This window comes from Chiloscyllium punctatum, chromosome 1, assembly GCF_047496795.1.
Source record: "Chiloscyllium punctatum isolate Juve2018m chromosome 1, sChiPun1.3, whole genome shotgun sequence".
In the NCBI taxonomy this organism is placed as follows: domain Eukaryota; kingdom Metazoa; phylum Chordata; class Chondrichthyes; order Orectolobiformes; family Hemiscylliidae; genus Chiloscyllium; species Chiloscyllium punctatum.
This window is the reverse complement of record NC_092739.1, coordinates 134,031,440-134,058,742: the sequence shown is the minus strand read 5'-3', so window position 1 is coordinate 134,058,742 and position 27,303 is coordinate 134,031,440. Positions and strand designations below refer to the sequence as shown.

At 42.7% G+C, this 27,303-nt stretch overlaps 1 protein-coding gene across 14 annotated transcripts in view; it reads right to left on the bottom strand.

Annotated features, from left to right (window-relative positions):
* Positions 1-26,422, bottom strand: part of dym (dymeclin) — a 559,079-nt gene extending 532,657 nt beyond the window's left edge. For 3 of the 14 annotated variants that reach the window (XM_072574541.1, XM_072574648.1, XM_072574656.1), the window contains exons 1-2: positions 16,261-16,392; positions 15,824-15,876 (exon numbers count right to left, since the gene is read on the bottom strand). The gene's annotated coding sequence lies outside the window, so the exon portion shown is untranslated. The other 11 variants (XM_072574569.1, XM_072574579.1, XM_072574551.1 and 8 more) reach the window with 11 other exon arrangements.
* Positions 26,423-27,303: the final 881 nt, after the last annotated feature.

Genomic DNA, 27,303 nt, shown 5'->3' with positions numbered 1-27,303 from the left:
GCAGCTGTACAGGACTTTGGTTAGGCCACATTTGGAGTACTGTGTGCAGTTCTGGTCGCCTCACTTTAGGAAAGATGTGGAAGCTTTGGAGAGGGTGCAGAGAAGATTTACCAGGATGTTGCCTGGGATGGAGAGTAGGTCGTACGAGGATAGGTTGAGAGTTCTCGGCCTTTTCTCGTTGGAACGGCGAAGGATGAGGGGTGACTTGATAGAGGTTTATAAGATGATCAGAGGAATAGATAGAGTAGACAGTCAGAAACTTTTTCCCAGGGTACAACAGAGTGTTACAAGGGGACATAAATTTAAGGTGAAGGGTGGAAGGTATAGGGGAGATGTCAGGGGTGGGTTCTTTACCCAGAGAGTGGTGGGGGCATGGAATGCGCTGCCCGAGGGAGTGGTAGAGTCAGATTCATTGGCAACCTTTAAGCGGCATTTGGATAGGTACATGGATGGGTGCTTAATCTAGGATAGAAGTTCGGCACAACATCGTGGGCCGAAGGGCCTGTTCTGTGCTGTATTGTTCTATGTTCTATGTTCTATGGTACCTCAGATACTGAAGCAATCAATCAACACTCAAATACAAGAGTAACTGGTCAATATCCATCCAGGACTGGGATGAAAAGTGGCAAGTAACATTCATGGCAGACAAATGCCTTGCAATAACCATCTCTGATAACAAACAAACAGACAAGCAATCCACCCCAGCCCTTGACATTTAATGGCATGATCATCACCGATTCTTGCAATAACAACATTCTGGGGGTGGCTGGGTGATCAATGGACCCAGCATACAAATACAGTGACTACAAGATAGATCAGAGGCTAGGAATATTATCATGAGCAACTAGCCTTCTGGCTTCCCAAAGTCAGTCCAGCATCTATAAAGGTGCAAGTCAAAAATGTAATGGAACGCTCCTCACTAGTCTGGATGGATGTGGCTCCAACAACACTCAAGCAGCTTGACACCATCTAACACAAAGCAACTCCCTTGATTGGCACATCACCCCTCCCTTGATTGTTGATTGGCATTTACTCCCTGCACACTCAGTAGCAACAGTGAGTACATCCATAAGATGCACTGTAGAAATTGAGTATAGGAGTTGGGACATCATGATGGGTTGTACAGAAGGGCAGTGAGACACAGTCAGACCTCTTCTGGAGTACTGTGTGCAGTTCTGGTTGCCCTATTATAGGAAAGGTATTACTAAATTGGAGGGGGTTTGGAAAATATGTATCAGGATGTTGCCTGGAACTGAGGGTTTGAGTTATAAAAAAAGGTTGGGATCTTTCACTGGAGCATAAGAGTTTCAAGGATGACCTTTCGTTGGTTCATAAAATCATGATGGACATAGGGATGGTGAATAGCAAAGATCTTTTCCCCAAGGTGGGACAGTTCAAAACTAGGGAGTATGTTTTTCAGGTGAGAGGAGAAAGACTTAAAAAGGACATGAGGGGCAACTTTTTTTTTGACATAATGGTTCGTGTGTGAAATAAACTGACAGAGGAAGTGAGGTATGCAGGTACACTTACAATGTTTAAAAGACATTTAGATAAGTACAGGAATACATCATGGGTCAAATGCAGGCAGGTGGGACTTGTTTAGTTTGGAAATATGGTCTGTGTGGATTAGTTGGACCTAAAGTTCTGTTTCCACGCTGTATGACTATTATAGACAGTACCTTCCATATGCACAACCACTTCTATCAAGAATAAAGGCAGAAGATACATGGGAACACCACCACCTGCAAGATTCCCTCCATTCCATTCACCATGCTGACTTGGATAAATATCACTGTTTCATTGTCGCTTGGTAATTATTTGTGGAATTACAGCACTGTGGGTCTACCTACAACACATACACTGGAGTAGTTCAAGTTAGTTCACCATCACCTTATCAAAGTTGAAGATCGGTGACAATCTTAATGAGTTGAGATGACATGACATTTGGTCTTCTGCTCCCTATTCCTCACTGTTCTCTGGTCAAACTTTCTCTTGAATATCCTATTAAATTTATTACTAAGTATCTCAATTTTATGGTCATGTATATTTCCGCTGCCTCACTTTAACATCTGCAACTCTTCCCTATCACTTTATAAAGGTTGCAAGAAGCCTACTATAAGCCCAATGTCTACTGTAGGTACCTTAATTATACATGCACCAGCTTCCTGCAATTCTTTTCAATTTCCCCACTTGCTCAATCGCTGCCACACCTAGTCTATCAATGGCACTTTCTTTACCTAGGTATAATATAATATAGCTCATTTTGAAAACTATACTGTGCTTAATTGCATTGCAATCATATGTGCAATTGGTCCTATGTTTTGTTCTCGCTATTTCAAAAGGAGTACTTAGTACCAGAGCGGAAACACAAAGGTTAGCACTGTTTATTCCACTGTTCAGATTGCGATGCTTAGACACAGCAGTATGGCAACATCTGGACCATACATTCATCTTGGCAGGAAGGATTAGGGAGAATCCAAAGGCATTTTACACTTATGTGAGGAATAAGAGAATGATCAAAGAAAGAGAAGGGCCGATCAGGTATTGCATAGGGAACTTGTGTATAGAGTCTGAGGAGGTAGGGGAAGCCCTGAATGAGTTTTTTGTTTCTGTCTTTACTAAAGAAAAGGACCTTGTAGTGAATGAAACCATTGAGGAGCAGGTAACCATGCTGGAACAGAGAGATTGAAGAAGCTGATGTGCTGAAAGTTTTGACAAACATTAAGATTGAAAAGTCGCCGGGGCAGACTAAATTTGTCCTCAGCTGCTTTGGAAAGCGAGGAACGTGATATCTTCGCAAGCGGCAAAGCACTTTGCATCCTCGCTCTCCACTGGAGTCATACCTGAGGACTGGAGGAAAGCAAATGTAATTCCTCTCTTCAAGAAAAGAAATAGGGAAATCCCCGACAGTTACAGACCAGTCAGTCTCACGTCTGTCGTCTGCAAGGTGTTAGAAAGGATTCTGAGGGCTAGGATTTATGACCATCTGGAAGAGCATGGCTTGATTAAATGCAGTCAGCACAGCTTTGAGAGGGGCAGGTCATGCCTCAAATCTTATTGAGTTCTTCAAGGATGTTACTAGACAAGTTGATGAGGGTCGGGCGGTGGATGTGGTGTATGTGGACTTCAGCAAGGCATTTGATAAGGTTCCCCATGGTAGGCTCGTTCAGGTCAGGAGGAATGGGATACAGGGAAATTTAGCTGGTCGACAGAAGACAGCGAGTGGTAGTGGAAGGAAAGTATTCTGCCTGGAAGTCAGTGGTGAGTGGTGTTCCACAGGGCTCTGTTCCTGGGCCTCTACTCTTTATAATTTTCATTAATGACTTGGATGAGGAGATTGAAGGATGGGTTAGCAGGTTTGCACACGACACAAAGGTTGGAGGTGTCGTTGACAGTATAGAGGGCTGTTGTAGGCTGCATATTGACAGGATGCAGAGATGGGCTGAGAGGTGGCAGGTGGAGTTCAACTTGGATAAATGCAAAGTGATGCATTTTGGAAGGTCGAACTTGAAAGTTGAGTACAGGATAAAAGACAGGATTCTTGGCAGTATGGAGGAACATCGGGATCTTGGTGTGCAGGTACATAGGTCCCTTAAAATTGCGACCCAAGTGGACAGGGTTGTTAAGAAAGCATATGGTGTTTTGGCTTTCGTTAATAGGGGGATTGAGTTTTAAGAGCCGTGAGATCTTGTTGCAGCTCAATAAAACTTTGGTTAGACCGCACTTGGAATACTGTGTTCAGTTCTGGTCGCCCTATTATAGGAAAGCTATGGATGCTTTGGAGAGGGTTCAGAGGAGGTTTACCAGGATGCTGCCTGGAATGGAGGGCTTATCTTACGAAGAGAGGTTGACTGAGCTCGGACTTTTTTCATTGGAAAAAAGGAAGAGAGGGGACCTAATTGAGGTGTACAAGATAATGAGAGGCACAGATAGAGTTGATAGCCAGAGACTTTTTCCCAGGGCAGAAATTGTTTACACAAAGGGTCATAGTTGTAAGCTACTTGGCGGAAAGTATAAAGGGAATGTCAGAGGCGGGTTCTTTACGCAGAGAGTTGAGAGAGCATGGAATGCGTTGCCAGCAGCAGTTGTGGAGGAGAGGTCATTGGGGATATTTAAGAGACTGTTGGACATGCATATGGTCACAGAAATTTGAGGGTTCGTACATTAGGTTTACCTTGCATGAGGATCAATGGTCGGCACAACATCGTGGGCTAAAGGGCCTGTTCTGTGCTGTACTGTACTGTTCTATGTTCTGTTCTCTATCTCTGTGATGCTGATGGTCAAACAAGCTTTCTACAAGAATAAAATAATCAGTCCATTTGCCAGTTAAGATGTCCCTTGATACAGAAGAATAGTTGGCCTCATTGACAGACAAATTCTCATTTGAGAATTTGGCAATAGTAGCCAAAGCTGAACAGCTTTCCAAAAATTCCAATATATAAGCTCCTTCTAAAGATGACCTGAAGGCATAGGATAACTTCACAAATAGAAGAATATACTAATGCCAGGGCCAGAGTAGTCCATTCAAGATCTCAAAGGGTTCTGATTTTGCCTGCTTGGCTAACTTTACTCATCAAGTTGTCATGAAAGGAGATCACATTGAGCAGCTTTGGCAGGCAGCCAATTTTCACCAACAGCTTAAATAGCCTTTCTGTGCTCAAGGTCAAATACCTTGGCAACATTGATGAATACAATATGTCGTGTCCTTTCTTCACAGCATTTCTCTAGCAGCTGTCAAAATAAGGAAATTATGCTCATGATAGATCAACATTTTGAAATTACAATGGAAATCAGAATACATATGCTCAACCAAAAACTACAACCTGACAAGGGCAATACCAGCTGATACCTTTGCCACAATACTTAGTAGGGAGATGCCTCAATTATTACTTAATTGTTGTGGTTTACAAAGTCATAATTTTGGCATCATATATCCTGGGGCACCATGTCCTTCCTAAAGTGGAGAGAGATGTTCCAGAGATGTTGCAGGTGTGCTAGCTTTCCTTGTTTGATGAGATCAAGCAGCATAGCATCACCACTTGGAGATTTGGTTATAGCAAATAAGTCAACACTTTGAAAAATTCCTCCACATGGGTTCCATAGCCAGTTCTTTTGTGACAAGTAATCTCTGACAACTAGCATTTCCTTGGTGGTAGAACTCAAAGCACCGTTGTTTCACTCCATCTCTGCAATTTCTCCCCCACAATGAGCAACAACCTGCTTACTGGATTTTGCAATGAAGCTATGGATTTGTTGCCTTTTTGATCAAAGCACTGAACATGATGTAGGACATCAGGATATTCTGGCATGCAATCTGGTAGTTCATTCGTCTCTGCACAGCTTGGAATTCTTATCCTGATCGCGCCAAGCATTCAAGAAATTTCCATCAGAGAGATGCACAAACAAGGAAAAGTCATCCCCATAACACAGACAGAATTTATCAGTGTTGCTCCCACATCACAAGCTGTTCCTCTGCATCAATAACTGTTGGTTCATTAGCAGTGGATGGTGTCTTCGTGGTAAAACAAATGAACTTGTAATAGAGGCCTAAATTAACAGCTTAAATCTCAACATGCCAGCTGACGGTTTTTAAAGTCAATTAACAAAAAGAATCTCAAATATAAAGCTAGTCACAAAAATGGTAAAGTCCATTCCCAGTCTGACATGATTCCAGATCCACAGCAATGTGATTGACTCTCAATTGCTCTCTGAAATAGCCTAGTAAGCCATAATTCAAAGGCAATCAGAGATTGGCAACAAACATTGGCCTTGCCAGTGACATCCTGATCCCTTGAAAGAATTAAAAGCCCATCAAGTGCTGCACGAATTTTGTATGCTTCAACAAGATCACCTCTCATTCTTCTGAACTCCAGAAAATGTAAGCCCAGTCTTCTCAGTCTCTCCTCATAGTACAATTCTGCTATCCTAGGGACCTGTCTGGTGGATCTTCATTAAATGGCAAGTACAATTTTCCTGAGGCAATGAGGCCAAAAATGTACATAATATATCAGGTGCAGTCTCACAAAAACTCTACAAAATTGCAATAAAGGCCAGTAATATGACTTGCATTCCTTGCTGCATAAACATATTAGCTTTTGTGACAATGAGGTAGTGCATTATAACATGTTTCACCTTCACAGAAAGACTTAACAGGACATAGCTTGTGCCATCAGGGAATATATTCATAAATAATTTTTCTATGAATTAGATAAGTGAATAAGTGGTGAATTTATGAAACAGGCTTCTTATTGAGACAATAAAGACAGATCATTATGATACAAATTCTGTAAAGACTTTTTTTTAGAAAATGATGATGAGAAACAGTTGACTTTGAATCTGAATCACAAAGCTTTGTTCCACGAGTGTACATCTGTCACCCTGTCAAAATCTGTTTTATAGTCACTGAGGTTACGGGAGGTAGTCCATTAGCGTTCACAAGGAGAAAATTCTACACGCAGAGTGATGAGCCTATGAAAGTCTGCCAATAGAAAGGAGGGGCCAAAACACTGTTTTCAGTCAGATAGATATAATTCTTCAGGTTAAAAGGATCAAAAAGTACGTGAAGGAAGTGGGAACACTGTTCTGAGTTGGAATGATTAGTTATAAACAGAACAGTACAGCACAGTAGAGTACCTTTGGCCCTCAATGCTGTACTGATCTTTTATCTGATTCTAAAGATCAAAATAACCTACATACTCTTCATTTTTCTATCATGTGCCTATCCAAGAGTCACTTAAATGTCCCTAATGTATCTGATTCTACTACTGCCGCTGGCAGTGCATTTCACTCATCCAACACTGCATAAAAAAAACTGACCTCTGACATCGCCCCCAAATCTTCCTTCAATCACCTTAAAATTATACCCCCTCGTGATAGCCATTTCTGCCATGGGAAAAGGTCTCTGACCTTTGACTCTATCTATGCCTCTCATCATCTTGTACATATCTATCAAGTCACCTCTCGTCCTTCTTCACTCCAAGGAGAAAAGCCATAGCTCCCTCAACCTTTCTTTATAAGACATGCCCTCCAGTCCAGGCAGCATCCTGGTAAATCTCCTCTGCACACTCTCTAAAGCTTCCATATCCCTCCTATAATGAGGCGACCAGAACTGAACACAATATTCCAAGTGTGGTCTAACCAGGGCTCTAAAGAGCTGCAGCATAACCTCGTGGCTCAAACACAAAACCCCTGCTAATGAAAGCCTTCTTAACAACCCTATCAACTTGAGTGGCAACTTTGAGGAATCTACAGACATGGACCCCAAGATCCCTCTGTTCCTCCACACTGCTAAGCATCCTGCCTCTAACCCTGTATTCGGATACAACCTTCCAAAATGAATCACTTTATACTTTTCTAGGTTGAATTCCATCTGCCACTTCTCAGCCCAGTTCTACATCCCGTCAACATCCCATTCCAGCCTACAACAGCCCTCCACACTATCCACAACTTCACCAACATTTGTGTCATCAGCAAACTTACTAACCCACCCTTCCACTTCTCCTGCGGAACCTGACTGGTCACCAAGCTCCAGGCTGAATACTTTCCACCTATTACCACCTTCTGTCTTCCACGGGCCAGCCGCATCCAGACAGCTAAATTTCCCTGTATCCCATGCCGCCTCAGTTTCTGAATGACCCTACCATGGGGAATCTTATCAAATGCCTTGCTAAAGTCCATGTACACTACACTGACTGCTCTACCTTCAACGTATTTTGTCACATCCTCAAGTAATTCAGTAAGCCTTGTGAGGCATGACCTTTTAAAGCCATGCTGACTACCTCTAATCAAATTATGGTTTTCTAAGTAATCATAAATCCTGTCTCTCAGAATCCTCTCCAAACATTTACCCACTACTGATGCAAGACTGACTGGTCTGTAATTCACATGGGTTATCCCTATTCCTTTTCTTGAACAAGGGTACAACATTTCCCACCCTATAATTACTCCAGTGGACAGTAAGGATACAAAGATAATCGCTGAAGGTGCAGCAATCTCTTCCCTCGCTTCCTGCAGTAACCTTGGGTATATCCCATCTGGGCCAGGAGACTTATCTATCCTTATGATTTTCAAAATCTTCAACACATCCTCCAGCTGTTTCACGCTGTCCTCACAAACAAAGTCCCTCGCAGTAGTGAATACTGAAGCAAAGTATTCATCAGGGACCTCCCCATCTCCTCTGACTGCAGATACAAGTTCCCTCCACTATCCCTGATTGGCCCTACCCACACTCTGGCCATCCTCTTGTTCTTCACATAAGTGTAGAATGCCATGGGTTTTTCCTTAATCCTAAGGAAAAAAGCTCTAGCTTCTTCACGCCCTGTATTCACTCTCCTAAGTCCATTGTTCAGTTCCTTCCTAGCTACCTTCTAACCCTCTAAAACCCTGTCTGATCCTTGCCTCCTCAACCTGAAGTAAGCGTCTTCTCTTGCCTAGATATTCCACATCCCTTGTCACCTAAGGTTCCTTCACCCTACCATCCCTTCCTTGCCTCAGTGGGCCAAACCTATCCAGCACTATCAGTAAGTGCTCTCTAAACAGCTTCCACATTTCGGTCATGCATTTCCTTGAGAACATCTGTTCCCAATTTAGGTGCGCCAATTCCTGCCTAATAGCATCGTAATTGTAATTGCTCCAATTAAATACTTTCCCACACCATCTGCTCCTATCCTGCTCCATGACTATAATAAAAGTCAGGGAGTTGTGATCATTTTCACAGAAATGCTCTCCCAATAAGGCTGACTCCAACTGAGTCAGGAATCCTTCCTGGACACACCTAGCAAAAACTGCTCCATTGAAACTAATTGAACTAAGGAGGTTGCAATCAATATTATGAAGTGAAAGTCCCCCATAACAACAATCCTGTTACTTCTGCGTCTTTCCGAAATCTGCCTCGCAGTTTACTCCTCCGAGTCTCTGTTGTCATTGGAGGGTCTGTAGAAAACTCCCAATAAAGTGATTGCTCCTTTGCTGTTTCTGACTTACACCCATACTGACTCTGTACACAAACCCTCCTCAATGACCTCCCTTTCTGCGGCTGTGATACCATCCCTGCCTAGCAATGCCATTCCCCCACCTCTATTCATTTCAAATCATAACAAATAGCCAAATAGGCTCAAAGAGCTAATTAGCCTATTTCTGCTATTATTTTCTGTTACTAGATCAATGAATTTACATGATTTGTCATCGGCTCCAATATAGAGAGATAATCAAAAAGAATGATAGGAGAATCCAATCAGCCATTATTCTTGTAAGCCGTCAGAGGATCAGCAAGCAATCCGACCAGAAAAACATCAAACAAACTCAATCTTAATTATGTTTTGGCATCCTACAGAAAGAGCAAGAGAGTGACTAAACAGTGATCAGTAAATAAACTGACATAGTTTTATTATATTTTCCCTCTTAAAAAAAAACAAGTGGAGCGATTCCAATTCAGGTCCCCTACAGGTAACATTGGATTTGGCAGAAACTATGGACAACACAAATTATGTTGGTGTAGAAATCAGGGACAGTGACTGCAATGGACATTTTCTAACCAAATCTGTTACACAGAATGCCTACAAGTGTAGAAACAGGCCCTTCAGCCCAACAAGTCCACACAACCACTCCAACAGTAACATTCCACAACTATCCTATACTTAGCCCTGACTTATGCACTTAACCTACACATCCCTCAACACTATGGGCAATTTAGCATTGCCACTTTACCTAACGTGCAAATCTTTGGATTGTGGGAAGAAACCCACACAGACACGGGGAGAACATGCAAACTCTACACAGTTGCCAGAGGCTGGAATCGAACCCAGGTCCTTGGCCCTGAGAGACAGCAGTGCTAACCACTGTGCCGCCCCAGCCAATGTTCAAGCATGCTAACACATCTCTAGAGCAGACTGGACTCTAACATGAGCCTAATGGCAATAGATAGGTTCACTACCACTGCGATACAATACCCTCGGTGTGGTTACAATATATTTGAACATATCAGCATTGAGAGGGAGGAAGTAGGAACAGTTTTAGCAGGCCTGATAGTGGATAAATCCCAAGGTCCTGATGAGATGCCTCCCAGACTGCAATGGGAGGCAAGGGATAAAACTGCAAGGACTTATACACTTAATGGTAAGGTTCTAGGGAGTGTTGCTAAACAAAGACCTTGGAGTGCAGGTTCATAGCTCCTTGAAAGTGGAGTCGCAGGTAGATAGGATAGTGAAGGCGGCGTTTGGTATGCTCTCCTTTATTGGTCAGAGTACTGAGTACAGGAGTTGGGAGGTCATGTTGCGGCTGTCCAGGACATTGGTTAGGCCACTGTTGGAATATTGCGAGCAATTCTAGTCTCCTTCCTATCGGAAAGATGTTGTGAAACTTGAAAGGGTTCAGAAAAGATTTACAAAGATGTTGCCAGGGTTGGAGGATTTGAGCCATAGGGAGAGGCTGAACAGGCTGGGACTGTTTTCCCTGGAGCATCGGAGGCTGAGGGGTGACCTTACAGATGCTTACAAAATTATGAGGGGCATGGATAGGGTAAATAGGCAAAGTCTTTTCCCTGGGGTCAGGCAGTCCAGAACTAGAGGGCATAGGTTTAGGGTGAGAGAGGAAAGACATAAAAGAGACCTAAGGGGCAACCTTTTCACACAGAGGGTGGTACGGGTCTGGAATGAGCTGCCAGAGGATGTGGTGGAGGCTGGTACAATTGCAACATTTAAGAGGCATTTGGATGTGTATATGAATAGGAAGGGTTTGGAAGGATATGGGCCAGGTGCGGGCCCGTGGGACTGGATTGGCTTGGGATATCTGGTCGTCATGGACGGATTGGACCGCAGGGTCTGTTTCCATGCTGTACATCTCTATGACTGAACAAGAGATCACATCAAACAAATTTAACTGGAATTTTTGAGCCAACTAGACACGCAGATGAGGGCAGTGCAATCAATGTAGTCAACATGGACTTTACTAAGATTTTTGACAAGGTATTATATGACGGACTGGTTAAGAAGCTAATAGCTCATCAGATCTAGGGCAATTGGTAAATTGGAGCCAAAACTGGTTTAGTGGCAGGAAGCACAGGGTGATGGTGGAAGGATGTTTGGGTGACTAGAAACCTGTGTCCAGTGGTGTACTACTGATTCCCTATATGACTGACCTAACAGGCATGATCAGTAACAGATGACATGAAAATTGGTGACACAGTAAATAGTTCTGAAAAATGTGAAATTATGCATTTTGAGAGGTCTGAAAAGACAAGGGAGTACACATTTAGTGGTACGATTCCAGGCACAGGGGTTCAGAGGGACCTTAGTGCGAATGCTAGAAGGCAGGACAGGTAGATAAGGTGACTATAAAAGTCATATTGGATATTTGCCTTATTAGTCAAGGTACTGAATACAAGAGCAAAAAAGTTATGCTGTAGCTGTATATAACAGTTTGTCACAGCTGGAGTTCTATGTGCATTTGTGGTCAGAAGGATAGGGTGTGAATGAACTTCAGAGGGTGCAGAAGAAATTCACCAGGATGTTTCCTGGGCTGCAGTTATTCAGCTATGAAAAACTAGAAAGGCTGGATTTGTTTTACTTAGAGCAGAGAAGGCTGCAGGGCAGGGGAATTTGACTGAGGTGTACAAATCCTTAAGGGGGAGGGTGTGCAGCCAGAAGTCGTGGTACACATTGGCACCAACGACATAGGTAGGAAGAGGGGTGGGGAGGTCATTCAAGAGCTCAAGGAGATAGGCTGGAAGCTAAAAGCTAGGACAGACAGAGTCGTCATTTCTGGGTTGTTGCCGGTGCCACGTGACAGAGAGGCAAGAATAGGGAGAGAGTGCAGTTGAACACGTGGCTGCAAGGATGGTGTAGGAGGGAGGGCTTCAGATATTTGGACAATTGGACTGCATTCTGGGGAAGGTGGGACCTGTATAAACAGGACGGGTTGCACCTGAACCAGAAGGGCACCAATATCCTGGGGGGTAGGTTTGCTAGCACTCTTCGGGGGGGGGTTTAAACTAATTTGGCAGGGGGATGGGATCCGGACTTGTAATCCAGCAAGTAAGCTAGCTGTGTGTCAGGATGTCCAAGACTGTAGGGAGGCTGTGGAGAAGGCAGCACTGACAGGGACTACTTGCGGACACAGAGATGGGCTCAAGTGCGTATACTTCAATGCAAGGAGTATCAGAAATAAGGTGGGTGAACTTAAGGCGTGGGACTACGATGTTGTGGCCATCACGGAAACATGGATAGATGAGGGACAGGAATGGCTGTTGGAGGTTCCTGGTGACAGATGTTTCAGTAAGATTAGGGAGGGTGGTAAAAAAGGAGGGGGGGTGGCATTGCTAATTAGAAATGGTATAACGGCTGCAGAAAGGAAGTTTGAGGGGGATCTGCCTCTGGAGGTAGTATGGGCTGAAGTCAGAAATAGGAAAGGTGCAGTCACCTTGTTGGGTGTTTATTATAGGCCCCCCAATAGCAGCAGAGATGTGGAGAAACAGATTGGGAAACAGATTTTGGAAAGGTGCAGAAGCCACAGGGTCGTAGTCATGGGCGACTTCAACTTCCCAAATATTGATTGGAAGCTCTTTAGATCAAGTAGATTGGATGGGGCGGTGTTTGTGCAGTGTGTCCAGGAAGCTTTTCTAACGCAGTATGTAGATTGTCCAACCAGAGGGGAGGCCATATTGGATTTGGTACTCGGTAATGAACCGGGACAAGTGGTGGGCTTGTTAGTGGGTGAACATTTTGGTGATGGCGACCACAATTCTGTGACTTTCACCTTGGTTATGGAGAGAGATAGGTGCGCACAACAAGGAAGTTTTTACAATTGGGGGAAGGGAAATTACGATGCTGTAAGACAGGATTTGAGGAGCATACGTTGGGAGCATAGGCTGTCAGGGAAGGATGTGGTGGAAATGTGGAACTTTTTCAAGGAGCAGATACGACGTGTCCTTGATATGTATGTACCGATCAGGCAGGAAAGAAATGGTCGTGTGAGGGAGCCTTGGTTGTCGAGGGAGGTTGAATGTCTAGTAAAGAGGAAGAAGGAGGCTTACATAAGGTTGAGGAAACAGGGTTCAGACAGAGCAGTGGAGGGATACAGGATTGCCAGAAGGGACCTGAAGAAAGGGATTAGGAGAGCTAAGAGAGGGCATGAAAAATCCTTGGCGGATAGGATCAAGGATAACCCCAAGGCATTCTATGCGTATGTGAGAAACCTGAGAATGACGAGAACGAGGGTAGGTCCGATCAAGGACAGTAGTGGGAGACTGTGTATTGAGTCGGAAGAGATAGGAGAGGTCTTGAACAAGTACTTCTCTTCAGTATTTACAAACGAGAGGGACCGTATTGTTGAAGAGGAGAGTGTGAAACGGACTGATAAGCTAGAAGAGATACCTGTTAGGAAGGAAGATGTGTTGGACATTTTGAACAACTTGAGGATAGACAAGTCCCCCGGGCCTGACGGGATATATCCTAGGATTATGTGGGAAGCAAGAGAGGAAATTGCAGTACCGTTGGCAATGATCTTCTCGTCTTCACTGGCAACGGGGGTGGTACCAGGGGACTGGAGAGTAGCGAATGTTGTGCCCCTGTTCAAAAAAGGGAATAGGGATAACCCCGGGAATTACAGGCCAGTTAGTCTTACTTCTGTGGTAGGCAAAGTAATGGAAAGGATACTGAGGGATAGGATTTACGAGTATCTGGAAAGACACTGCTTGATTAGGGACAGCCAGCACGGATTTGTGAAGGGTAGGTCTTGCCTTACAAGTCTTATTGAATTCTTCGAGGAGGTGACCAAGCATGTGGATGAGGGTAGAGCAGTGGATGTAGTGTACATGGATTTTAGTAATGCATTTGATAAGGTTCCCCATGGTAGGCTTATGCGGAAAGTCAGGAGGCATGGGATAGAGGGAAATTTGGCCAATTGGATAGAAAACTGGCTAACCAGTCGAAGTCAGAGAGTGGTGGTAGATGGTAAATATTCAGCATGGAGTCCAGTTACAAGTGGAGTTCCGCAGGGATCAGTTCTGGGTCCTCTGCTGTTTGTAATTTTTATTAATGACTTAGATGAGGGAGTCGAAGGGTGGGTCAGTAAATTTGCAGATGATACAAAGATAGGTGGAGTTGTGGACAGTGAGGAGGGCTGTTGTCGGCTGCAGAGGGACTTAGATATGATGCAGAGCTGGGCTGAGGAGTGGCAGATGGAGTTCAACCCTGCCAAGTGTGAGGTTGTCCATTTTGGAAGAACAAATAAGAATGCGGAATACAGGGTTAATGGTAGGGTTCTTGGTCAGGTGGAGGAACAGAGGGATCTTGGGGTCTATGTACATAGATCTTTGAAGGTTGCCACTCAGGTGGATAGAGTTTGTAAGGAGGCCTATGGAGTATTATCGTTCATTAGCAGAGGGATTGAATTCAAGAGTCGTGAAGTGATGTTGCAGCTGTACAGGACTTTGGTTAGGCCACAGTTGGAGTACTGTGTGCAGTTCTGGTCGCCTCACTTTAGGAAAGATGTGGAAGCTTTGGAGAGGGTGCAGAGAAGATTTACCAGGATGTTGCCTGGAATGGAGAGTAGGTCGTACGAGGATAGGTTGAGAGTTCTCGGCCTTTTCTCGTTGGAACGGCAAAGGATGAGGGGTGACTTGATAGAGGTTTATAAGATGATCAGAGGAATAGATAGAGTAGACAGTCAGAAACGTTTTCCCAGGGTACAACAGAGTGTTACAAGGGGACATAAATTTAAGGTGAAGGGTGGAAGGTATAGGGGAGATGTCAGGGGTGGGTTCTTTACCCAGAGAGTGGTGGGGGCATGGAATGCGCTGCCCGTGGGAGTGGTAGAGTCAGATTCATTGGCGACCTTTAAGCGGCATTTGGATAGGTACATGGATGGGTGCTTAATCTAGGATAGAAGTTCGGCACAACATCGTGGGCCGAAGGGCCTGTTCTGTGCTGTATTGTTCTATGTTCTATGTTCTATGTTCTATAAAGCTATGGGGAGCAAAGGGACAAACTTTTTTCCATTAGGTGAGGGGTCAATAACTACAGGGTAATGAGCAGAAGGTTGAGAGAGGATTTTTTTTTCACCCAGGTGGATATCTGGAACTCACTAACTAAAACAGAGTGACACAGATGGCAACTTTCAAGATGTTTAAGCATTTAGATGAGCATTTGAAATTCCATAATATAATAGGCTACAAGTCAAACACTGGAACATGGCATTAGAATAGAGAGAGATTTTAATTAACCAGTGTGAACACAATGGGCATGAGGGCCTCTTTCCATGGTGTAAAAACTGTGACTCTACAAAATTAGAATCCTCATCTGTCAGCATATTGTAAGGGCAGCATGGTGGCTTAGTGGTTAACATTGCTGCCTCACAGCACCAGGGTCCCAGTTTCGATTCCAGTCTTGGATGACTGTGTGGAGTTTGCACATTCTCCCCGTGTCTGCGTGGGTTTCCTCTGGGTGCTCAGTTTTCCTCCCACAGTCCAAAGATGTGCAGGTCAGGTGAACTGGCCATGCTAAGTTGTCCATAGTGTTAGGTGCATTAGTCAGAGCGAAATGGGTCTGGGTGGGTTACTTTTCAGAGGGTCAGTATAGACTTGTTGGGCCAAAGAGCCTGTTTTCACACTGTAGGGAATCTAATCTAATGATAAACACACATAGAATTATCTTAAAGTTCTTTCTCCCACCCCCCCATGCATTCTGAAAAGGTAAAATAATTCCAGATTATAGATAACTTCACAGCCCTTAAAACTGTTTCTCATTGGTTATGCAGTTCTACATCAATTTTCCAAACGTTATGAAATCAGAACAATAAGTGTCTCATTTGAAAAGTTTATTTTACTTACCTCTAACTTCAAGGGACAGACAACTCATCCAAAAAAAAAGTCCTGGTCGAGGCCTGTTAATTATATAATAATGCTGTTTTTAATACTGCACTCAGTGCAAGTAAGAAAAAAGATGAAGAACTGCATACAGTCTAAGACATTCTCTAGGTTCCCAAAATTACATGTCAACGCTTTATGACGCATTTCCAGGTTAAGGGTGCGCCAAAAATGTACGCTGTTTTATTTAATAACTTACCCGCACTGTACTACATTCAACTTTAATTCGCGCCGATCAATATTATAGGGACCTGGGTAATACAAATCGTCCGATCTCTGCTGAGTTCTCTTGAAGAGGCCTACGTTGAGAGCTGACAGCCTCAGTGCCTGTACACTCAAAGCAGCCTCAGGTCAATGTGAAAACAGCAGACGTACAGCCCTCCTTTGACAACTTTACTCGCCTGTTTGTCTACCTTGTCCCGCCGGCTGGCCGCACGAGCTGTTACCGACAAACAAACACCGACTACTCGCGCACTGCACCAACCGCCCACCCACACGAGCCATCCACGTCAGAGTCGCACAACACGCGCATGCCTCCCGCTTGTGGGTGGGTGACGCCATGCCTTCTGGGAGTTGTAGTTTTCCTTTCAACAATGGGTCTGTGAGCTTGCCTTTTGCAGCTTTCAGTTACTACCTTTCTACCCGTTCCCAAACCGAATGTTGCTGTACTTGTGTGACTGAAAAAATTGACTTGCATTCATCCCCTTCAGGACCACGGTGTTTTATTGCTATCGAAGCAGGGTTGCAGCAACAGGAAGACACGGCTGATCCTGAAGACTAGAAGTTGAACTTTTCGCAAAGCACTCAACAAATCAGGTTGCACGAACGGACAGAGAAATGTTAGCTCTTGTTCTCTGTCATTTGATGCTGTGTCACATATTGAACATTTCCAACAATTTCTGTTCTATTTGAATACTTTTGAAGTGTAATTAATGTAGAAAACTGCTATTTTGCACATTCTAGCAGCGGAAATAACAGGTACCAGTCGCTGGTACTGTTAAAAACTGTAAATTTTATTGCTTCATCACTATTGGAAAGTTCACTGGTAGTGTTAAAACGTTTGGAGAGGAATAGGCTTTATTAATTCTTTAGTAATATCTAATTGATGGACACAAATTACCTGTTGGCAGGGAAAGTAATGTGCTGGAAAATTTAAAACAACAGCCCAGTGAATTTAACATTAGTGGGAGGAAAACCATTGGAAATTATTCTGAGGGACAGAATTAAACTCTACTAGGAGAGACAAGGATTAATCAAGATACTTAGCATAGCTTTGTCAGGAGGAGATGGTGTCTGACAAATTTGTTTTTTTAAGTAAGTAGCGAGGTGTGTAGATGAGGGAAGTGCAGTTGATATTTTCAAAAATACTTTTGACATGGTATCACACTGCAAACTGGTTAAGAAGTTAAGAACCCATAAAATGCAAACAATTTGGCAAATTGGGTCCAAGATTGGCTTAATTGTAGGAGGCTGAGGGTGATGGTCAAACATTGTTTTTGTGATTGGAAACCTGCGCCCATTGGTGTACCACAGGGTTCGGTGCTGGGTCCCTTGCTGTTTGTTGTGCACATTGATCTAAATGGAGAAAGTGGGGACTGCAAATGCTGGAGATCACAGTCGAGACTGCGGTGCTGAAAAAGAACAGCAGGTCAGATAGTATATCTGAGGAGCAGGAGAATCAACATTTTGGGCATAAACCCTTCATCAGGAATCCTGACGAAGGGCTTATGCCCAAAATATCGATTCTCCTGCCCTTGGGTGCTGCTTGACCTGCTGTGCTTTTCCAGCACCACACTCTCAACATTGATCTAGACATCATGTAAGACGGTATAGATGTGGAAGGTTTGGAGAGAGTGCCAAAGAGATTACCAGGATGTTGCTGGATTGGAATATATTGTAAGAGGTATGATCAGTAAGTTCACAGATAACATGAAAATTGATAGTTCAGTAGTTAGTGAGGAGGAAAGACTTTGAATGAGAAAAGAAATGAGGATTAAAAAGCGACCAACAAAAGAAATTGATGGGTTGAGCTGCTTATATTTCAGTGCTAGGAGAATTACAAACAAGGCAGATGAACTAAGGTACAGGTAGACATATGACAGCATGATGTCATTGTTATAATGAAATAATGACTAATTGAGAGACAAAACTAACAGCTTAATATCCAGAGACAGTTTCAGCCAGGATAGAGTGGGTTACAAAAAAGGAGGGGGTGTAGCATAATTATTTAAAGAATCAATTACAGTTGTGAGAAGGGATGATATACTAAAGGGTTTAACAAATTAGGCTTTGTGGTTTGGGTTTAGGAATAAAAAAGGTACAGCCACACTACAAGGAGTACACAACAAACTCTTGAATAGTGAGTGGGAGATAGAAGAACACATATCTAGACAAATTTCTTCCAGTACGAATAAGAGGACCATAAGAATAGGAGACTTTAACTGTCCCAATATAAACAGGGTTTTGGCAGTGTGTTACAGGTACCTACTCTCTGTGTAAAAAAACCTGCTTCACACATCTCCTTTGAACATTCCCCTGTCACCTTGAACCTATTTTAGGCCCCTACAATTTGACATTTCCACACTGAGAAAACACACTCTGACTATCCACCCTGTCCATGCCTCTCATAATTTTATATACTTTTATCAGATCACCCCTCAGCTGCTGATGCTCTAGCGAAACCAATCCAAGTTTGTCCAACCTCTTATAGCTAATATATTCCAATCCAGCAACATCCTGGTAATCTCTTTGGCACTCTCTCCAAACCTTCCACATCCTTCCTATAGTATGGAGACCAAAGCTGTACACAATACTCCAAATGTGGCCCAACTAAAGTTTTATACAGCTGCAACATGACTTGCCAACTTTTATAGTCAGTGCCCAGACCAATGAAGGCAAGTATACCATCCACCTTTTTTCACCATCTTTTCTATTTGCATTGCCACTTTAAGGGAGCTTTGGACTTGCACCCAAAGATCCCTCTGCATATCATTGCTCCTAAGGGTCCTGACAGATACTTTATGCTTTCCTCTTGCATTTGACCACCTAAAATTCATCAGCTCACACTTGTCTGGATTACTCCATCTGCCATTTCTCTGCCCAACTTTACAACTGATCTAAATCCTGCTGTATCATTAACAACCTTCCTCGCTAGCCATAATGCCACCAACTTTTGTTTTGTTTGAAAGATGTTTTATTCTTAACTGCCCTCTGGGCAAATGGGAATGGCCAATAATTGCTGGCCTCAACAGTGACGCCCACACTCCCAGGAATGAATGAAAAAGAAGCAATGTTTACATGTGGGGTAAATGTTAGTCATATCCAGGGAGAACTCTAATATGAGAGTACACAGGGTTACTATAATAAAGCTGGAAATCTGAAATTCCAAAATAAACTACAATGCTGGCTATGCTCAGCAGACCTAGCAGCATCTGTGGAGAGAGAAACCTTTCAAATCGATGATCTTTCATCAATTATGATGAAGGATCGCCAGCCTCAGTTTTTTGTTTATTCATCAATTTTTAACCTAACATAACCCCAATCCCATGAGCCCTAATTTTCTGAATGTTACAGATTCACCATAACAATATGCTTTTAAAAAGTATGAAAGTTCTCAAACATGTCAAACAATTTTTTAAAACTTTTGTTGGAATGTGCTTTCCTTAATAATAGGAACCAAACTAAAACAGCTGCAATTGATCGATGCCAAATCTTGTGTTTAAGTTCATTCCTCTCATTAGTGTCCACAAAGAGCAACAACGCTTGTTAATATAGGTCAATCTGTGTATTTGTTTGTATTCCTGAATCTGTTGCATTATACTTTCAAGTTAACAGTTACAGACAGCTGCTGGTTACCCAACTGACCTGCTGTGCTTTTCCAGCACCACTCTAATCCAGGCTCTAGTTTCCAGCATCTGTAATCCTCACTTTTGCCTAATTTATCACACCTGTATAGATAAAAAGGGAGAGGCAAATTTTCTTGGTGTTGACTCTGTTGGCTGGTTTCAGTCATAGATAACATAGTAATCTCAGTATGGGCAAGTTTTGTTTAAAACCAATGCTACCACCAGGCGAAGAACATTGCAAGCATGTGCAGAATTAGAACATTGCGGGGCTACATCGCTACAAAACAACGGAGAACAGCTTCACAAATGAAATTTCTTTGTAAAGTATGCCAAACAGCCCGTGACAGTAGAAGTAGAATATAAATTAAGATTAGAATTTCACTTAATTGTCTTTTTTTTGTATTGAAATTGACAGGCATTTTCTAATTTTAACATTTCAGCCGGTTGACAATTTCAGTGACTGTTAGAGCCAGCGATTTGTTGGAGACTCTGCGTTTCGTTAAACTTTGCGTACGGGGGAGATGTTGACCAATCCAGCAGGAGCGGTTCTGGGTTTATGAATGGCTGAGCGGATACCATTGCTCAATGAATGAAATTGAGTGGCGAAGTCACAGCTATTTGTAGCGATCAGATAGTGCTGTGAGGTGGCAGGCAGCATGCAAGTGTATCACTGCTCATTCCTATTCTAAACGTTACCCCAATGTGGTAACAAAGCTGAGGGTGAGATAGGGGAAGCGTGGCTCTCGAATAATTTTACAAAGTTCAGGAAATACAATTCTGTTGGCCACAGAATTGAAAATCGTTTTCAGTTCTGATGAAAGGTTGCTGGACTCGAAACGTTAACGCTGTTTTTCTCTCCACAGATGTTGCTAGACCTGCTGAGTTTTCTCGGCAGTTTTTTTTGTCTTTCTTTCAAATCCCCGGCCTCCGCAGTTCTTTTATGAAAATCATTGTTGTGGTCTGTCCGAAAGCAATGGTGAATATTCCTGATATAGTTCCAGTCTCACCCAGTTTGATGTTAGGCTTTCTGTTTGAGGCAGGTGAATATCACTGATTTCCTGCACCATTGTAGTGGTAGGAGATATGCTATTAATTGCATATGAATTCCCCGGAGTTGCCTAAATCTGTGATCAGGTGGTTGCAACATCCATTTTAGGTGAGCATCTGTCCTTTATAAAACATTTAGTCCTTGAATGTCTCAGATATTGCAAGTTATAAACTGATAAGTTCATGTTTACTGTTGCCATAACATTATTAATTAATTATCACAACAGCCATTTATTGAAATTTTCCAATGATACAAAAAATTGTGTCATAGTTAGGTAGATGAGAGCATATACATATAAAGCCATTGACAGTTAAATTGGTCAAAACAGTGCTGATTTAAAGAGTGAAGTCATCCATATGACTAAATCACTGAAATATACAAATTATGCACAAAAATCAAAGTCTAATGGTATGCTAGTCTTAATTACAAGAAAAGTAGAATATAGAGGGGAAATTTTGCCGAAACCACACACAGTCCTCATTAGAACACATTGGTACTCTGTGTAGTTCAGGACGCTGCACATTAGAAACAATATAGTAGCTTTGGAAGTAGTGCATTATATGCCCACCGACTTGTTGCTAGATTCCCAAGTGTTAGGTTATTGGGAGAAATTACATAAGTTAGGCTTGTTCACTGTGGAACGTAGAAAGTTGAGGGGTAATTAGATTGAGGAAAGAACTCGATTTTGAAAGAAGTTGAAAGAGGCAAACTTTTTTTCCTGCTGGGCGAGTTGAAGACATAGCCCTAAACTCAAACTGTATTCAGGAGAGAAGTTAGGAACAATTTCTTCATGCAAATCCCCCTCTTGCAAAAATCAGTAGTTGCAAGCTCAATTAATAATTTTTTATTTGAGTGATAGATTTTTGATATCCACAGGTTTCATGGGGTTTGGACGAAAGTAAATACCTGAGTTTAGGATACAGATCAGTCACAATCTAACTGATTGTTAGACCGAAAGATAGGGTTAGAAAGATATTTCTAGGAATTAGGTTATTTGATTTCATAGAAGCAATGTGATCCATCATCTGCTTATCATTCATTTATGAACAGCAGAAATATGAATACATCAGACAGTATTAATTGAATAAGTTCATAAAATTAAATGGACATAGAAAACCAATGTAAATTTAATTTGATTACAGTGGAATACAAAAAGATCAAATATGACAAATTGCAGATGAGCTCACTTGCTGTCATTGTTGCCAATGGAGGAGATTGGAATTGATAAGTGGGAAACAGAGTTTGGAATACTGACCAAAAACATTGGCTTTAGGTATCCCAAAATTTAACTGGAGAAACTTTCTGCTTATTCAGCATTGTAATCAGAATTGAATGGTTTCTAGAGGCTTCTCCTCAGACTTGAGCAAATATCTTATGTGAGAACAAAATACTGTGCAGATTTATTTATTAGAATGCTACTTTTTTTTAAATCAAGTTGCTATTAAATCATTAGCATAATAACATTTCCTCACTGCAGCCTCTCTAGCTGTGAAAATAACTACACACTAACTTAATGAAATATACAGTCCAAATTGAAGTTTTTTTTTAAAAAGTGTCTAACTCCAGTATAAGATAAAGAAAACAGCGTAGCTATGAAGAGTTGGAGTAAATTGTCCTTACTTCATTCATTTTTAGAAACCATCACAAATCTGAGAAAGCATTTCAGTTATCTTTCTATCTGTTTCAATTCAACCAACTTTGGTCACCTCATTGAATGCAAAGTTAGCAACAAATTTTAAATGAATGATGATTAACATGGTGTACACCATTAACATGGTCATCATACTTCAAGTGAGAAGAAACAAGAATCTATAAATATTAATCGGAACAGTTTAGTTCATAATTAAATATCTTTTTAATAGCTTACATTGACATTTTAGGTCATTTACATTTTCACATCCTACATGATTTCATATTCAACTAACAAATCTAAGAGTCATAGAGTCATAGAGATGTACAGCATGGAAACAGACCCCTCGGTCCAACCCGTCCATGACGACCAGATATCCCAACCCAATCTAGTCCCACCTGCCAGCACCCGGCCCATATTCCTCCAAACCCTTCCTATTCATATACCCATCCAAATGCCTCTTAAATGTTGCAATTGTACCAGCCTCCACCACATCCTCTGGCAGCTTATTCCATATCCGTACCACCCTCTGTGTGAAAAAGTTGCCCCTTAGGTCTCTTTTATGTCTTTCCCCTCTCACCCTAAACCTATGCCCTCAGGTTCTGGACTCCACGACCTCAGGGAAAAGACTTTGCCTATTTATCCTATCCATGCACCTCATAATTTTGTAAACCTCTATAAGGTCACCCCTCAGCCTCCAATGCTCCAGGGAAAACAGCCCCAGGCTGTTCAGCTTCTCCCTACGGCTCAAATCCTCCAACCCTGGCAACATCCTTGTAAACCTTTTCTGAACCCTTCCAAGTTTTGCAACATAGGAAGGAGACCAGAATTGCACACAATATTCCAACAATGGCCTAACCAATGTCCTGTACAGCTGCAACATGACCTCCCAACTCCTGTACTCAATACTCTGACCAATAAAAGAAAGCACACCAAATGCCTTCCTCGCTATCCTATCTACCTGTGATTCCACTTTCAAGGAGCTATGAACCTGCACTCCAAGGTCTCTTTATTCAGCAACGCTCCCTAGGAACTTAACATTAAGTGTATAAGTATTGCTAAGATTTGCTTTCCCAAAATGCAGCACCTTGCATTTATCTGAATTAAACTCCACCTGCCACTTCTCAGCCCAATGGCCCATCTGATCCAGATCCTGTTCTAATCTGAGGTAACCCACTTCGCTGTCCTCTACACCTCCAATTTTGGTGTCATCTGCAAACTTACTAACTGTACCTCTTATGCTCGCATCCAAATTGTTTATGTAAATGACAAAATGTAGAGGACCCAGCACCGATCCTTGTGGCACTCCACTGGTTATAGGCTTCCAGTCTGAAAAACAACCCACCACCACTATCCTCCTCTGTCCTCTACCTTTGAACCAGTTCTGTATCCAAATGGCTCATTCTCCCTGTATTCCGTGAGATCTAACCTTGCTAATCAATCTCCCATGGGGAACCTTGTCGAAAGCCTTAATGAAGTACATATAGATCACATCTACTGCTCTGCCCTCATCAATCCTCTTTGTAACTTCAAAAAACTCAATCAAGTTTGTGAGACATGATTTCCCACGCACAAAGCCATGTTGACTATCCCTAATCAGTCCTTGCCTTTCCTGTCCCTCAGGATTCCCTCCAACAACTTGCCCACCGCCGCTCACTGGTCTATAGTTCCCTGGCTTAGATTAGATTAATTACACTGTGGAAACAGGCCCTTCGGCCCAACAAGTCCACACCGACCCGCCGAAGCGTATACCACCAAGACCCATATTCCGACGTTTTACCCCTTCACCTAACACTACGGGCAATTCACCTAACCTGCACATTTTTGGATTGTGGGAGGAAACCGGAGCACCCGGAGGAAACCCACGCAGACACGGGGAGAATGTGCAAACTCCACACAGGAGGCGGGAATTGAACCCGGGTCTCTGGCGCTGTGAGGCAGCAGTGCTAACCACTGTGCCACCGTTCCGCCCATTTTTAATATCAAAAATCGTATCCCTTCATCATTTAACCAATTTATTTAGATTAGATTACTTACAGCAAACTACAGCTTGTCCTTACCGCCCTTCTTAAACAGTGGCACCACGTTTGCCATACTCCAGTCTTCCGGCACTTCACCTGTGACTATCAATGATACAAATATCTCAGCAAGAGGCCCAGCAATCACTTCTCTAGCTTCCCACAGAGTTCTCGGGGACACCTGATCAGGTCCTGGGGATTTATCCACCTTTACCCATTTCAAGACACCCGGCACTTCCTCCTCTGTAATCTGGACATTTTGCAAGATGTCACCATCTATTTCCCTACAGTCTATATCTTCCATATCCTTTTCCACAGTAAATACTGATGCAAAATACTCATTTAGTATCTCCCCCATTTTCTGCGGCTCCACACAAATGCCGCCTTGCTGACCTTTGAGGGGCCCTATTCCCAGTATTTCCAGTATGCAGAATGTCATGTTATTGCTTTTTAATGTCTCCTGATACTACAGATGCAGAGATTAGAAGAACTAGAAAACTAAACTGCAAAGATGAGAAACTGGAACAATCTGCGAGACAAAGCAGCTAGTAACTGAAATAACTCCACAGAGGCTAGTATGCTGTCACCAAGTCACCCTTTGTTTTCATGTGGAGAGTCCTTGACACTGATCCAGCTCTTTCAGAGTGAAGACAATGTTTGACACTCCTGTTTTTATCAGCCAGGGCTCCTAGTTTGGGGCTGTTAATCAGGTCCAATCAGAGAACTCATATTTTGAAGTCCACCTTGCTGATCTCATTACAATCACTACATTCCTCCTCCTCTGAGTCAGATGACATAGACTGTGTTGTTTGAGCTGCATTCATCCTGGCAAGTGGGGAGTATTCCATTACAGTCCTGACTTGTGCCTTGTAGATACTGGACAGGCTTTGAGGAGTCAGAAGTGAGTTACTCACTGCAGTATTCCTATCCTTTAACCTGTTGTTGTAGCCGCTCCGTTTACTTAGATTAGGTTCCCTAGTATGGAAACAGACCCTTTGGCCCAACAAGTCCACACAGACCCTCCGAAGAGTAACCAGACTCATTCCCCTACCCTATACTTACCCCTGACTAATGAACCTAGCTTACACATCCCTGAACATTATGGACAATTTAGCATGGCCAATTCACCTGACCTGCACATCTTTGGATTGTGGGAGGAAACCCACACAGACACGGGGAGAATGTGCAAACTCCACACAGTTGCCCAAGGTGGGAATCGAATCCAGGTCCCTGGCGCTGTGAGGCAGCAGTGCTAACCACTGAGCCACCGTGCCACCCTCAATTTGATGAATGCAGTTCAGTTTCTGGTCAGTAGCTCCAAGGATGTTATCAGTTAAAATTAATTTTTTGCCAGTAAAAATGCCGAATTGTTGAAAATTAGACTGAATTTGGTGTTTTCTCTATAAGGTTTTAAAGTCTATGTTATCCAACAACTCTGCAGAGTTTCATTTGTAGGGGACCATAATCTTCTAGCTTTCTTATCAAACCTTTCAAATGAAGAATCTGAGACTGTTTCTTTAGTTTAATGCTATGACAATTCAGTTTTGAAATCATTTCTGTAGCAGGAAGAGAAGCAATTATTGAGGAGAATAAATCTCAAGATCAAAATGAGTATGGAGAATATAATTTGTATGTCAACCTCCTGAATATTTGATGTAAATACGTGTTATTGCTGGAGCGAAATCCACTTAAAATACAGGTAGTTATCCTCGAACGTCATAGTTGAATTCCAGTGAAAGCTTGCTTAATAGAAATAAGGGGCCTATGGGAAAAGTGGGGTTAGAGGCTGACCAGCAAAAATTATCATTCATGATCGCTCAAAAATCACCCAAACAGCCTGAATGAAGGTCGGAGTCATAGTTATTAATGAAACAAAGTAAATTTAACACAGTACATTTAAATAATGCAAGAAAGTTGCTTTCTGTATAGTACCTCTCTTAGGAAGCTCGGCAGCTGACATTGGCACATGCACAGTACAACACGAAGACGAGTGCAAAAGTTGCGCATGAACAGAACTGCACAGACAGTGGCGCATGTGCAGAACAGCATGAAGACAACAGAGACAGGCACCGATGTCACACATGCGCAGATCGGCATAGTTGGCGGATGTAAGGAACGAGACACGCGAACAGATCCCCACTGGAATTGTTACATTGTCAACAGAGGTAAGCATTCTCGAAAATACTTCAGTGATGTTATAGCCAAATCGCGCGTTAACCCAAAATTGTCTGTGGGAACAATTGAATAAATTGCAATTAAAATGAATATATTTGAAGATATCTTCTCATCTTTTTTTGTGGAGGGTTCAGGAATAAGATTACTTACAGTGTGGAAACAGGTCCTTCGGCCCAACAAGTCCACACCGCCCCGCCGAAGCGTAACCCACCCATACCCCGACATTTACCCCTTACCTAACACTACGGGCAATTTAGCATAACCAATCCACCCAGACCTGCACATCTTTGGACTGTGGGAGGAAACCGGAGCACCCGGAGGAAACCCACGCAGACACTGGGAGAACGTGCAAACACCACACAGTCAGTCGCCTGAGGCTGGAATTGAACCCGGGTCTCTGGCGCTGTGAGGCAGCAGTGCTAACCAAGGTATAACTTTAATTTTTACTTTGTTACAAAGAGGGAGGAATGGTTTAGTTTCAGTTCTAGAATTGTTTTGAGAGTTTGGCGAGCAGTCTAGAGATCTGTGTGCTTTTAAAATGCAGTTTTATGATTAATTAGACTCCACTTAAAGTACTGTGAGCAGATATGGGTACCACATCTTAGGAAGGATGTTTTGGTTCTGGAGGGAATTCAATGCAGGTTTACAAGGATGTGAGGAGAGATTAGACAAATTAGGCCTTTATTCTCTATAAATTTAAAAGGCTAAGGGGTGATCTAATTAAGCTT